General features: G+C 45.1%; 1 protein-coding gene across 4 annotated transcripts in view; it reads right to left on the reverse strand.

The window, feature by feature from the left end:
- The window catches only part of EPHB1 (EPH receptor B1), a 463546-nt gene that overhangs the window by 413602 nt on the left and 36978 nt on the right, over nucleotides 1-12966 (reverse strand). The window lies entirely within an intron of this gene.

Raw genomic sequence — 12966 nt, forward strand, 5'->3', positions numbered from 1 at the left:
GAAAAAAGGGGGGGGGGGGGGGGGGGGGGGGTTCTCATTTTGACAAAAATGCTGATTTTTTTTGTTTCAGTTTGACCTGACTTTTTGTGTAATTGTTGTTTTTCCCCCACTGTTTATTTTAGCCATTGAACTGAAAAATTCACTACAGGTTTCCCTCGATTTATGCGGGTTCTTTATATGTGAATTCACTTTTATGCAATGAGTATATTTAGACCCATAATTCGTTATATGCAAGGTAAATTTGCTCTTATGCAATCAGCATAGACGCGCCCCACTGCTCAAGTAGGTAAGTCTGTGGGGGGAGGGAAAAGGGCCGTAGCCCCATTCACCCCAGCCCTGGCTGCAGCAGCCCCGGGAGCAGCCCACATCAGCTGCCTGCAGCTTCTGGGATGTACCGTGCTCCGCCTGTCCCCACTCACCTCTGCTCCTGGGGCAGCTGGTATCGGCTGCTCCCAGGGCCGCTCCAGCACAGGCTGGGGTAAGTGCGGATAGGCGGAGCCCCGAGCAGTGCAGCACTCACCCCAGCCCCAGCTACATCAGCCCCAGAAGTGGCCAGCGCCAGCTGCTAGCACCACGGCATGGCACAGCCCAGGAGCAGAGGTGAGTGGGCACAAGTGGAGCAGTGCAGCATGGCAGCTGCAGGCAACTGGCACCAGCCGCTCCTGGGGCCCACGTGCATGCCGCACCCCACACTGCTCTGCTCTGTGCTGCTCTGTGCCACTCTGTTCCCTCTGCTTTGTTACCTTGTGCAGCCCAAGGAGCAGCACCCCTCCCCCTGCCCCTTCCCTAGTCCCAGCCTCACTCCCTCCCTCCCTCCATGGGAACCTATCCCTATTTGTTACATTGTAAAGTGTGATCGCTTTATGCTAATTCGATTTATGTGCCGTTCTCCAGGAACTCACGTACCACATAAATCAAGGGAAACCTATATTCACCCAGCTCTAAATTAACCCAGCATCTTCTGTCCAATAATCAAGTGGACATGAAGTGCCATCTTCTAAAGGGCTGGTTCAGAAGAACACAAGGGCCAATGGTATCCAATCCCAAGGTAAGAAGCAGCATCCTGATCAGAATGGAAGATACTGTATCAAAAGGTAGCAATAGGCAAGCCTTTGAGGACAGATCAGCATCCCTGCCATCCTTGGCTGGCGCAGGACATGAAGAGAGAACCCAACACACACAGATAGGAGAACAGTTGACCATCAAAATCTACCTGAATTCCTTGAGTGTGTCAACAAACAAGAGTGCAAACAGGGACCCTGGGGACCTAATTTATTTGGACTTCTAAAAAGCCTCTGACAAAGTGCCTACCAAGAGGTTGCTAAGAGGGATGGTAGAAGAAGTGAAGTACTCTTATCCATTAGAAACTGGCTAAGAGCCAGCACAGAAAGAGTAACAGCACAGAAATGAATGTTCAGGGATACAATCAGGAGAGCAAATCTAAAAAAAAATGAGTTACAAATAGCAAGACATGTTAAAGGAAACAAGATGTTCAACCCATATTTGTCAGACAAAATAGGCAGACACGGGGAGCTGAGGGTCTGCTGCTCAGTGGAGACGCGTTACAGGTTTCCCTCACTTTGTGGTACATGCATTCCTGGAAAACAGGACATAACTTGAATTCGCATAAAGAGAACCCACTTTCCAATGTAACAAGTAAGGATACGTTCCAAGACCTTGCCTGTACTGACCCCCAGACCCATTTCTACCACTTTTACAGGACAATTTTGGTACTCACCAACAGCAGACAGTACAGCTACTCCTCGCTTAACATCGTAGTTAAATTCTTGAAAAACACGACTTTAAGCAAAACAATGTTAAGCAAATCCAATTACATCACAGTGGTCACCTACTAGCAGGCGGCGGACAAACAACGTTATAACTGAACACTGTGTGACTTTAAACGAGTATGTTCTCTAGTAGATCAGCGACATAACGAAACAATGTTAACCGGGATGATGTTAAGCGAGAAGTACCTATACACACAAGCACAGGGTGATGGTGAATGTCCAGCTCTAACTACAGAAACACGTCACAGACAATAAGCAAGGAGCACAGAGCCACACAGCAGACTATGTTTTGGTGCGTGTAACTCCCACAATACACCGCACAAAGCAGATGATTGCGGGCTTCCACCACACTGATCGCATAAGAGCAAATTTACCTTGCATATAACAAATTTTTGGTATAAAAAGGGTCATCACATAAAAGCAAATTTGCGCACACAGAACCTGCATAAAGCGAAGGAAACCTGTACTTTGGGAGACACAGGGAATGCAGAGCTACTCAATTCCTGTTTCGCTTCAAGCTTCACAAAACAAACTCATTCACAAAGCGTGAAAAACCCAACAACATTGTGCCAAGGACTGGCAAAAGCAATACAAAACCAAGAAGGGAAAGGTATGCACACCATGGTAGGTAGAAACATATCAGAAGAACTCAGGACTACTGTAATTTGAAGGAATTTAAGTCAAGGCTTGATAGACTTCAATCCTGTGTGCTGAAGGAGCTTCAGAGCTATTGGCAATATTACTTCCAAAATCATAGATCACAAGGGAAACTCCAAGAAGGCTTGGAAAAATGGTGAATGTAACACCCATCTGTACAAAGGAAGACCTGGGGTACAGCTATCCAAATAGCAGCTTGCAAGTGGTTAAATCTTGGTCAGTGGGGCTGGAAATTCTGCGATTGAGTGAGCAGTGATAACCCCCACAGAAGGGGTTATCACACCTTGTGGTGCTGCTATTCACCCCACTGCCCAATTTCTGGGTTGAGGTCCCTCTTGTGAACACCTTTCAGCAGTGGGACAGGCAGTGGCAGTATAGTTGGTAAACAGAGGTTAATGTTGCTACCACTCACCTGGCCATCAGTGGTCGGTTGTCCATATCCAGCCTGCCAACCCAAGTGTGCTGGATAGCTCTGCCGTAGGGCACCATAAGCTCCCCAGCCTGACTTCAACGCCTGGGAAGTTGGGCAAACCAATTTGTATTCTTCCTTGACTGCATAACAGGTTTGGTGAACACAGGGAATAAGATGAACATAATATACCTGGTTTTAAAAAGACTTTTGCTTAGTTCCACATGATGTTGTCATAAGCAAGCCGGGGAAAGGTGGACTACATAGAAATACTGCTGGGTGAATACATAATTAACTGAATAACTGCAAGCAGAAAGTAATTGTTTGTGGATCAGTGTCAGACAGAATATCTCAGGTGGGGTTTCCCAGGGATCTGACTGGGGTCCAGCAGTGTTTAACATTTTTATTAGTGACATGGGTATGGAAATAGAGGATGTGTTGATTAAATGTGCAGGTGGTAGAAAGCTGAGAAGGGCGGCAAATACTTTGCGGAGGACAGGATGAAAATTCAAAAGGGATCTTAATAAGTTGGTTATAAACAACAAAAAAATGCAATTCAACAACCATGTGTAAGGTGCTACACATAGGAGAGAAAAATACACAAATGCAGAATGGGGGTAACTGGCTTGATAGTAACATTGCCAAAAAAGATGAAGGGTTCTTGGGGACTCAAGTCTCGATGGGTCAGCAACGTGATGCTGTCACAGAAATATGTAGCTTGGGAGCTGTGTTACCAGGAGAACTGTGCACACCAAATGGTAGGTGACTAACTTCTAAATCAGTACTGGTTAGACCTCAGCTAAAATACCATTCAGTTTTGGGCAAGGTATTTGGGCAATAAGAAAACTGTAGAGGAACGAGAAAGGATCCAGAGATTAGTGATTAAGAAGTCAAAGGGACTGGAACACAAGCCATACGAGGAAAGATTTGAAGGGACTTGGTATATTTAGTCTGGAGATTAAGGGGGGCCATCATGCTAGCAGTTTTCAAATACCTGAAAGGCTGACATAAAGAAGGGAGAAAAGTTAGTCTCTCCCACAAGGGGCAGAACACAAGGCAATGAGCTTAGCCTATAACAAAGAAGATTAAGACCAGATCTCGACAGCGGGTGGGGAATCCTAATTGCAAGAACAGTAGGACAATGGAAGAAGCTGTCTGGGGAACTTGTGGATTCTCTATAGAGGTTTTCAAGAACAGCTGTCTGAGATAGTTTAGGAACAGCGAATCCCACATCTATGGAAATTACCCTGGAGCTCCCTTCCTGCTGGGGGCAGTTCCCAACAAGCAGTTTGGCAGTGGAGCATCCCTAGGTTCCATTACCCCATATTATTAAATATATTTGGCAACGAGGGAAAGATAGTGAAGAGCAAGTGGCCAAACCTGCAGAGAGTACAACACGTATCAAGACTGGAGAGGGCTGAAAGGAACTTCAGACGGACCAAAAAAAAAAGCTAGGGAAATGGGCAGCATGACGGCAGGCTGCATTCATTGTTAACAAAGGCAAGGTGATCTACACTGAATGACGCCTACACCCTACTGGATACTGAATTAACTATAACCACCCAGACAAAACACACACCTGGGCCTCATTGTGGACAGCTGAATAAAACCTCTTCAGTCAGAGTCAAAAAAAAGAAATAAAGTATGAAGTAGGCTGTAGAAAGAATGGGATGGAAAATAATGCTAAAAAATATTATAAAGCAATTCTATACATTCAGTGGTATGACCTCACCTGAAATACGGTTCTCAGTACTGGTTATGCTGCCTGAAAAAAGATGCAGATAACACAAGGGAAGGACACTGAAAATGACTAGAGGCATGGAAGGCCTTCAATATAAAAAAAGATTTATACATTTAGGAACACTTAGGGCAGAGGTGATGAAGAACAGGGGAGGTGATAATACATTACAGATAATGATACCTCCCTCTTACGTAGCACCTCCCATCAGTAGAGCTCAATGAGCTTTCAAAAAGGAGGTCAGTATTATAACCTCCATTTTATAGATGGGGAAACTGGGGCATGGGACAGTGAAGTGGCTTGCCAAATCCTAGTTCAGTGCTCTACTGCAGCTGCAAATGATTCAGCTGGAAACTCCTATTTACCCATTTTCTTAATAAAGGAACAAAGGGGCATACAAAAAGTACACCATTTTCATAACGCACAATTCTGCTACAGAAGTAGCACGGATATCACCAAATCCAAGCGCATAACAGGATTCAGAAAAGGTCTGGATAGCTAGATGAGAACATCAGTGTTACATTACACAGGATTTTCCAAAACAGTGATAGAGACTCTCATCCACAGATTAAATGACCTTGAAGTGAAAAGTTCCTGAGCTTGTTACTAATTCCCAGTGCCCAAATTTAGCTACCGCATAATATATTAGAGATTAATCAGCTTCAGAGTACCAGTAATACCAATTGGATGCTTCCCAGGTATTAAACACCTTCCTCACCATACTAACAAACACACATCTGAGGTTTGCATTCATCCTAATTCATTTGGAATAGCTATTTCCAATTTTTTTTTTAATTTAAAAAAAGAGAGAGAGAGAAATACATTTCATACTACATTTTTTCCATTGCAAAAACCTTGAAAGGAAGCCACCTGCTTATTAAGGGATAGAATTGTGAAGGAAAACAAGCAAATTATAATCATTATCTGAAACTATTCCTAATCCTCTCCCTTCCCAGAAGGCTTTTTTTAAAAACAGCTCTCCACCTGTCTTCAAAGGAGAAAGACAAGGAAGGGAAATGATCAGGACGAGTGGGAAGTTTTGAGGAGTACGATGCTAGGCTGCCTCATATTGCTTTTCCTCCTTAAACGGCTAGTCCCTAAAATTCCCTGCCAATTCCTTTTATTTCCCCAGTTTAAGTAAAAGCCACCAAGTGACAAAAAACCAACCAAGAAAGCAAAGATGCTTCTGCGCAACACAAAGTCGTTTCATTATGTTATCAACTCTGAAACTGCGCCTCTGCAATTTTTCAATAAAGGGTTTTCTGAAGGAAGTGATTATAAACAGAAAAGAACACGCACACTTTAATAATAATAAGGTCATCCAGGGTTATGGGTTTAGCAGACAAAGCTGTAATTATTTAGCAATGCTGAGTTTAAATGCCAATGAGTCTTAATGGAGCTGAGCTAATTAACCAATTTCAGCTGAATAACTGATTAGTAAAAAAATCAATGGTCGCATACGACAAAATATTTTCTTTTAGCAGGTCATTTCCTTGCAGTGATTCTCCAAAGTAGACTGCATGAAAGAATGCCGGGGCATGTGCTGACCAAATATTATTGTAATTAAGTATTCAATGGAATGACTTTTCAATTATTCACAGGAAGGATAACAATCTGGTTCATCACTGGTGTTTTCGTTAATAGTCTAAGAGAACCTGTCTTCTTTATGTTGCATTGTAAGATACAAAAACCCCTGTTGAGGGGCAGGTTGTCATTATGATGCATGAGGCTTTAGCCTCAAGATGCCCAGGAATGGATTCAGCAGAACAGACGTTCAAAGCAGGGAGGTGCTGCGGGGGGGAGGAACTGGTCTCTGCAACACTTCTGACAGTACAGAAGCAGCCAAACAACACTGATTATGGCACACGTCAGTGCGAGTGTGGCCTGCCAAATACCTTTCGCTCAGCAGAGTAAGCCCTCCCCTCATTGCCAGGGTTGCACAGTCATTACCTCCCACCAAACCCATTTGCTAAATTAGCCCCCTCATTCACTCTGCAACAGACAATTTTTGTTTCAAGGCACAGAAACATAACTGTCTGGTTGTGAAGCCAGTTTCAAGTTTTCCTGCACACTCTGCCTCCTGCCTCAGGGATATAACCTGGATGGAGAAATATCCAGTGGGCACTGACTTTGAAAGGATTTGTTATCAGGTTCTGACTGCAGTGGTTAGCTGTAGGGCAGAAACATATGCGCAGGATTATAGGTCACAGCAATGAACTACAATTCTGCCACCTGGTTTATGATGGCTTTTAAAACAAGAGAAATATGGCTGCTGTTATCCACCCATCCTGAAGAAACATATTCCAGGGAGGTGGAAACATTCCAACCCCAAAGTGAGAAATTGGGCCATATGGTCCACACACTTTCTGGAGTTTTGTTATTAGATTGACAATTTAAAAACAGGACTAATGGGCAGTTTCCAGACTTTGCACAATTTCCTGATAGTAGCACTCTTCCCCTCTTGAAGAGCGGGGAGGGAAAACAAACCCTAGTGTATCATTATAATTCACTAAGCAGCATTACATAGGAAATTACAAATTAGCTGTTCAGCAAAGGATACAGACATAGTTACAGACCTCTGGAAAAACTACAGAACCTTTCAACCCATTTATCAAAGCACTTGCAGTTCCCACTTCCAGGGAAATGAAACAATAATAAATAGTGAGCAAAGAAAGTTAATCTGTATCCAATAAACTTTCTTAATTTAAAAGTTAAAAAAAAAAAAAAAGACCCTTTAGCTCTTGCTAGGACTTGTCCATTTTTACCAGTTCTTCTTATGTGCATTTTTTGACAACCAATGGTAAGGCAAATCAAATGCAGCTGGAAGTTACTGAATTCACTGTGCTGAATTCACACCCCTATCTGTTTGTGACCTGTCTGAAGAGAGTCTAGTCTTCTAGACCAGGTGTGGCCAATTATTTCAGCTGGAGGGCCACTTAACAAGTTTTAGTGAGCTGTCAAGGGTTGCACATATAAAATCTTTCAGAAGATAGCATTTTAACAAATTATAGATAACAAAACAAATTGTATACTAAAAATCCAATCTCTACTGTAACTTATTTTATTTTTATTTCAAAAAATTATTTTTGGCCCGCTTTACCTTTTTTTGAGTAGTGTATATAGGAGTAGTGTGTATATAGTCTGGAAGGAGGGCGGGATGGGAGCAGAGGGTAGGGGGTGCGTGCAGCAGAGCTCGCCTGGGCAGTGTGGTGCAGGTGCGGTCCACCCACCCATCTGGCCCATGGCTGCCCCTGCAGTGCTCTTCATGGGGCCAACCTCTGGAGCAGCCCATGCCATGGTCTCGCTCGCACCTGCCCTGAGCGATGAGCAGCCAACTGCAGGCAGCCAAGTGGGTGAAGGCAGCCTGAAGCTGGAGCCCTGCATACTGGGGAAGGAGCCACCTAGCTGCAGAAGCCACCCCACCCGGTTGGGCGTATGGTGCCTGGCACGCATCCCCATGGCCTCCCCATGGCACCTGCTGCCCAGAGTGGCACAGCAGAGGTGGGAGGAAGAGGAACCACTGGAGGCAGGGGGAGTTGGGCAGTACCTGGGTGGCTGCAGCAGCAGCAGGAGGAGCTACCCTACTGGCAAGCTCTGTACACTAGCCAGGGCCAGGGCCAGGGCCAGGGCCAGGACGGTGCTGTCAGCAGGTGCGGGTGGGAGCAGGCAGGGCTCAGCCCCACGGGGGCAGCCGTGGGCCAGATCCACTCAGTTGGCAGGCTGAATCAGGCCGTACTTTGCCCACCCCTGTTCTAGACTGTACTCCAAAAGCCAGATCCTATTTTTATTAGGTACTGAAGTGGACTCGGGCTCCTAACTACAATTGTATTTCACCCTGTTCAAACCCCAAAACAGTAGCATAACTAGGAGTGAGCGAGAAGAGCAACAGCCCCAGGCACCAATTTAGGAGGAGCGCCAGAACCGCCCCCATACCCACAGAGTTTGCATCCTGGCAGCAAGAGCAGTCGCACAGTGTTGCTCTTGCAGCAACAACAGCAGTTGTTGCATGGACACCCTGCACAGCCTAGCCAGGGACTGTTTTGGAGTTCCCTGCAACCCTCCCCTCTGGCAATCTTGGCACCCACTCATGTCCTCCCCACACAATTTTCCTGCAGGGTTTGCACCCCAGGCTTGCTAGGCCTCTGCCCTGAATAACTGTTAGAACAAAAAACAGAGAGGAAGGTATCCATTATGCCCCTTTATAAACCCACAGTGCACCCACACCTTGAATACTGTGCCCAGTTCTGGTCCCCGCACCTCAAAAAGGATACAGAAGAACTAGAGAAGGTCCAAAGAAATGCAACAAGGATGGTCAGTGGTATAGAGGGGTTTCCATATGGGGAGAGACTAAAGGGGTCAGGCCTATTCAGTTTAGAAGAGAGGCACTTGAGGGGGACATGGTAAGGTTTTACAAAATACTAAGTTACGAAGAAAAAGCCAACAGAGATTTATTTATTTATTTATACACTCTCACAATTCAAGAGCTAGGGGTCACAAAATGAAACTGGTAGGGAGGAAGATTAAAACTAACAAAAGGCAGTCTTTTTTCACACAGCAGGTTATTAAAGTGTCTAACTCATGGCCACCAGATGTGGTGGAAGCTGACAGTTCAATGAGATTCAAAAAGGGATTGGGCAAATTCTTGGAGGAAACGGGCACCTGTAAGCTACTAAGCCTGGGAATTAAGGACACAATGACTCGATTAGACCTTTCTAGACTTAAAAAAAACCCTGGTCATACCCCGTTCACTCTGTCCCTCTGTGAAACAGGATACTGGGGGCAAGATAGACCTGAAGGCTGACTCAGTAAATGGCAATTCTTATGTTCTTATGTTCAAAAGTTGGGTGAGTCCTCCTCTTCCTAGCTGCTTCTCTGCAACTTACGGAGGCCAATATGAAGGTGTGTTGTAAAAGTGGACTCATTTTTGGATTTTCAGGGACTTGAATAGGGTGGTGCCTTTTGTGTATTGCGGGGGTTTCTTTGTGCCAGTAAAACCAGACAGGGAACAACAGGGCAACCATCTTTTCTGTACACACAAAAGGCTTAACTGAAGGCTCTTCAAGGATAAACACAGGCAGCACCAGGAGACTAACACAACATGGAAAAACCCCACCAACTGCCAGTCGTGAGTGCACACACACACACACCCCTCCACTCAGGGCATAAACATACCTCCCCCCTACATAACATAGTCCTTCAAGTACTTGGGGCAAATGGTGACTTCCCTCAAACAACTCAATTCGGGGGTCAGAGCAGCCTGTCTCTGCTCTTCTTGAGTCACTTCGGCACCTGGAAGACACGATGGGCCTAGAACAACAGCTGACAGACTATAAGAACTGGTCCTATTAGTGGTTTACTGCCTTCTGGATCTGTAGATGGCACATCATTGGGAATCCAACTTCACATCAGGTTGACGTGCCTGCAAAATGTCCTGCCATTTGGAGTCCTGGTTGGTACAACACCAGTCCTTTAGCTTCAAGCAGAGTTGCTCATTTGCATAGTTTAAGATATACACAGTAGTGTCTGGTTTGAAGGTCCACACATGTCTCTTTTGAGAACTGGATTTCTTGCTTTGTTTGATACTTGGCTACCAGGTCTGGGTGGAGCTGATCCAAACAAGTCTCCAGCCAGCATGTTCATCAGTAGTGCTGCATATCTTCAACCTGTGGCTATGCATGGGTTCACATACTGTTGTGGTTTCCAAGCACCGTCAACGATCCACTTCAGTGTATTGTTAGTAGCTTGGACCATCCACTCAGCTTGGCCATTGGATGACGGATGGAATGGTGTCAATGTGATGTGATGGATAAGATTTCTTTCCATGAATTACCTGACCTTTTCCGAAGTGAACTGTGGACCGCTGTCAGACACTATGGTATCTGGAAGATGGTGCATCACAAACAGTTTTCATAACATTTGGATTACAGTGCATGGTATCACTGATGCAACTGGAACATCTTCCATCAACTTAGAGAAGAAATCAACAACAAGGAAAAATATCTGACCTTGGAAGGGGCCACCAAAATCTATATGGAGACATAACCATGGTGCCCTAGTCACCTCCCACAGATGGATATAAGTCTTAGCCAGAGCATGGTGAGTAGCTTGACACAGTTTGCACTTCTTTAGAGTTTGCTTAAAATCAGCAGCCAATTTTGGCCACCAAATATAACTTCTGGCAAGTGCTTTCATGCAAACAATTCCTGGATGTCCAACATGGAAAGCATCAAGGACCCATGTTTAACCTTTGCTAGGGATAACCATGCTGTTACCCCATAGGAGGCATCCCTTATAAGCAGAAAGTTCATGTTAGCATGTAACAAATGGCTTGAATTTCTCTTCTAACTTTGTCATAGGACACCCCTTCCATATGCAATTAGCACTCAGGCTGACACTGGACCCTTGGTAGTCATACAGGAAATCTGCATTGGCTATTGACCTTCCAAGGCACTGTTGATTTGAATCATGCGCACTGAGGAGTAAAGACCAATGGAGCATACGCAGTGAAATGATTTAGTGTGCTGGTTGGGGTCTTCTCGGTGAATAACATGTCCAGGCAAAGGTGGAAATTCTTGCTCCTGACCCTCTATGCACTTCCTTGCTGACTCTCTGTCTGATTTGACTCCTACCTCTGGCTCAGACTTCTGATCTGCTAGGACCTTCGGTGTATCCTGATTCCAGTGTTTGCCCTTGATTCCGGTTTGACCTCCAGTTCTGGCTTCTGGTTTCTGATCCTGGTCTAACCCTTAGCAAATCCTGTCTTTGGCTCTGGCTCCCTCCCCAGGTTTGGCTCCTGGACTGCCTTGACTTTGGATACAACTCCCAATTCCAGTTCTGACACCAGACCCATTCAGACCCCAGCTCCTTGGAAACCCAACCTATACGGCACCCATGCTTCAGGTGCCTAACCATTAGGCAAGACGACCCATGCCCCAGTCCCTAACACCAAACTCCATATGGGGAAGCATCCCAGGTAAGTAGTAGTGAACTAGCCCTCCAGGCTGTAACAACTACTTCACATCATAGAGGCTTTTTTGACATCCACTCCATTTCCACATTGCTTCCTTGGCCAACAGACAACATAAAGGCTCACCAACTCCAGCCTTTTCTTTTAAGCAGAAATGGTAGAGATTCACCAGTTACAAGAATGCTTGCAGTTCCTACTTATATTTGGGCATTAGAGCTCCCTGGATTGTTTCAAGAGGAGTCTATGAAGCAGGGCTTCATCTCGAGCCCCACACACACCTCCACCCTAAGCAGAAACTCCAACTTGTTACTAAAATGACAGTTCTCAAACAAACGATGCACCTTGGCTACATATGCTGCAATCCCCTTGCCTGGAAGCTGACTGCACTGGCTGACAACTGTCTCAGTGTTTCAGATGGACTCCATGCAAAGTGATTTCTTAGTAGTACAAGGATTTCATCAGATGACTTGTCATGCAACTTGACCAGGTACAAGAGCGACTGAACCAGGTCAAAAGTTTTCAAGCCAACGGCAGTCAGGAGCACAGCCTGTTTCTGGTTTTCCTCAGTCATCCGATTTGCTTTCCAGGAGAAGAGCCAGTCAGCATAGGAATCCCAGGACAATGGCCTGGCCACGTGAAAAACTTCAGTGCAGCCTCAAGTAACCACAGTGCAAAGCAACTTCAACTGCACTGCGCTGCATAGGAAGAAACCCCTGGTCTGGGCTCCTCAGGCAGCACACATACCCTTCTCTCATGTAGCAATTGGCTCTTTCAGTCCCAGATGAAGCACTGGCAACGTCCTGCTCACTGAGATCCCATCAAAAGCTTGCAAATGATATTTGCAAAAAAAATTATTTATTTGCAAGCTTTTGGGCATAGGCACCCTTCATCAGGCATTAAATTCATTTTTATTTCTGCCTAGGAGAACTCTTACAGTTTTTGTAAACTCCTGTGCCTGATAAAGGGTGCTTGTGCCCAAAAGCTTGCAAATAAAGGTGGGTTTTTTTGCAAATATCTAGTGGGTGTAATAAAGATATCACCTCTGCCATGAGTTTTGAGCCCATTAGACAGGCATCCCAGTGATGAAATTCTTATCCTCCTTCTTATTTAACCCAGAAGACCACAGTCACCTACAGACTAAAAGTATTCCAATTAGAAGCCATCACAACTCCATCCATCCCCCCACACCCAGCTCAGCAGCAGCATCCAAAGCTTGGGGAGGCCGGACATTTTAATGTTCATGAGTAGATCGTGCTGTTCTTGAATTCAGTTGTTATTCAAAAGCATTTGTGAAGTCTCTCTCGCATTCCCGCTTCATGAATAGCTCATAAACAGTCACTTGTGAATGTGTGATATCTGGACACCGACATCCACATTGTGTCACTTATTTGCAGCGGTTCTGTCG

The sequence above is a fragment of the Gavialis gangeticus genome, unplaced genomic scaffold (genome assembly GCF_001723915.1).
Source record: "Gavialis gangeticus isolate Ggan-Ray unplaced genomic scaffold, GavGan_comp1, whole genome shotgun sequence".
NCBI classification, from domain to species: domain Eukaryota; kingdom Metazoa; phylum Chordata; order Crocodylia; family Gavialidae; genus Gavialis; species Gavialis gangeticus.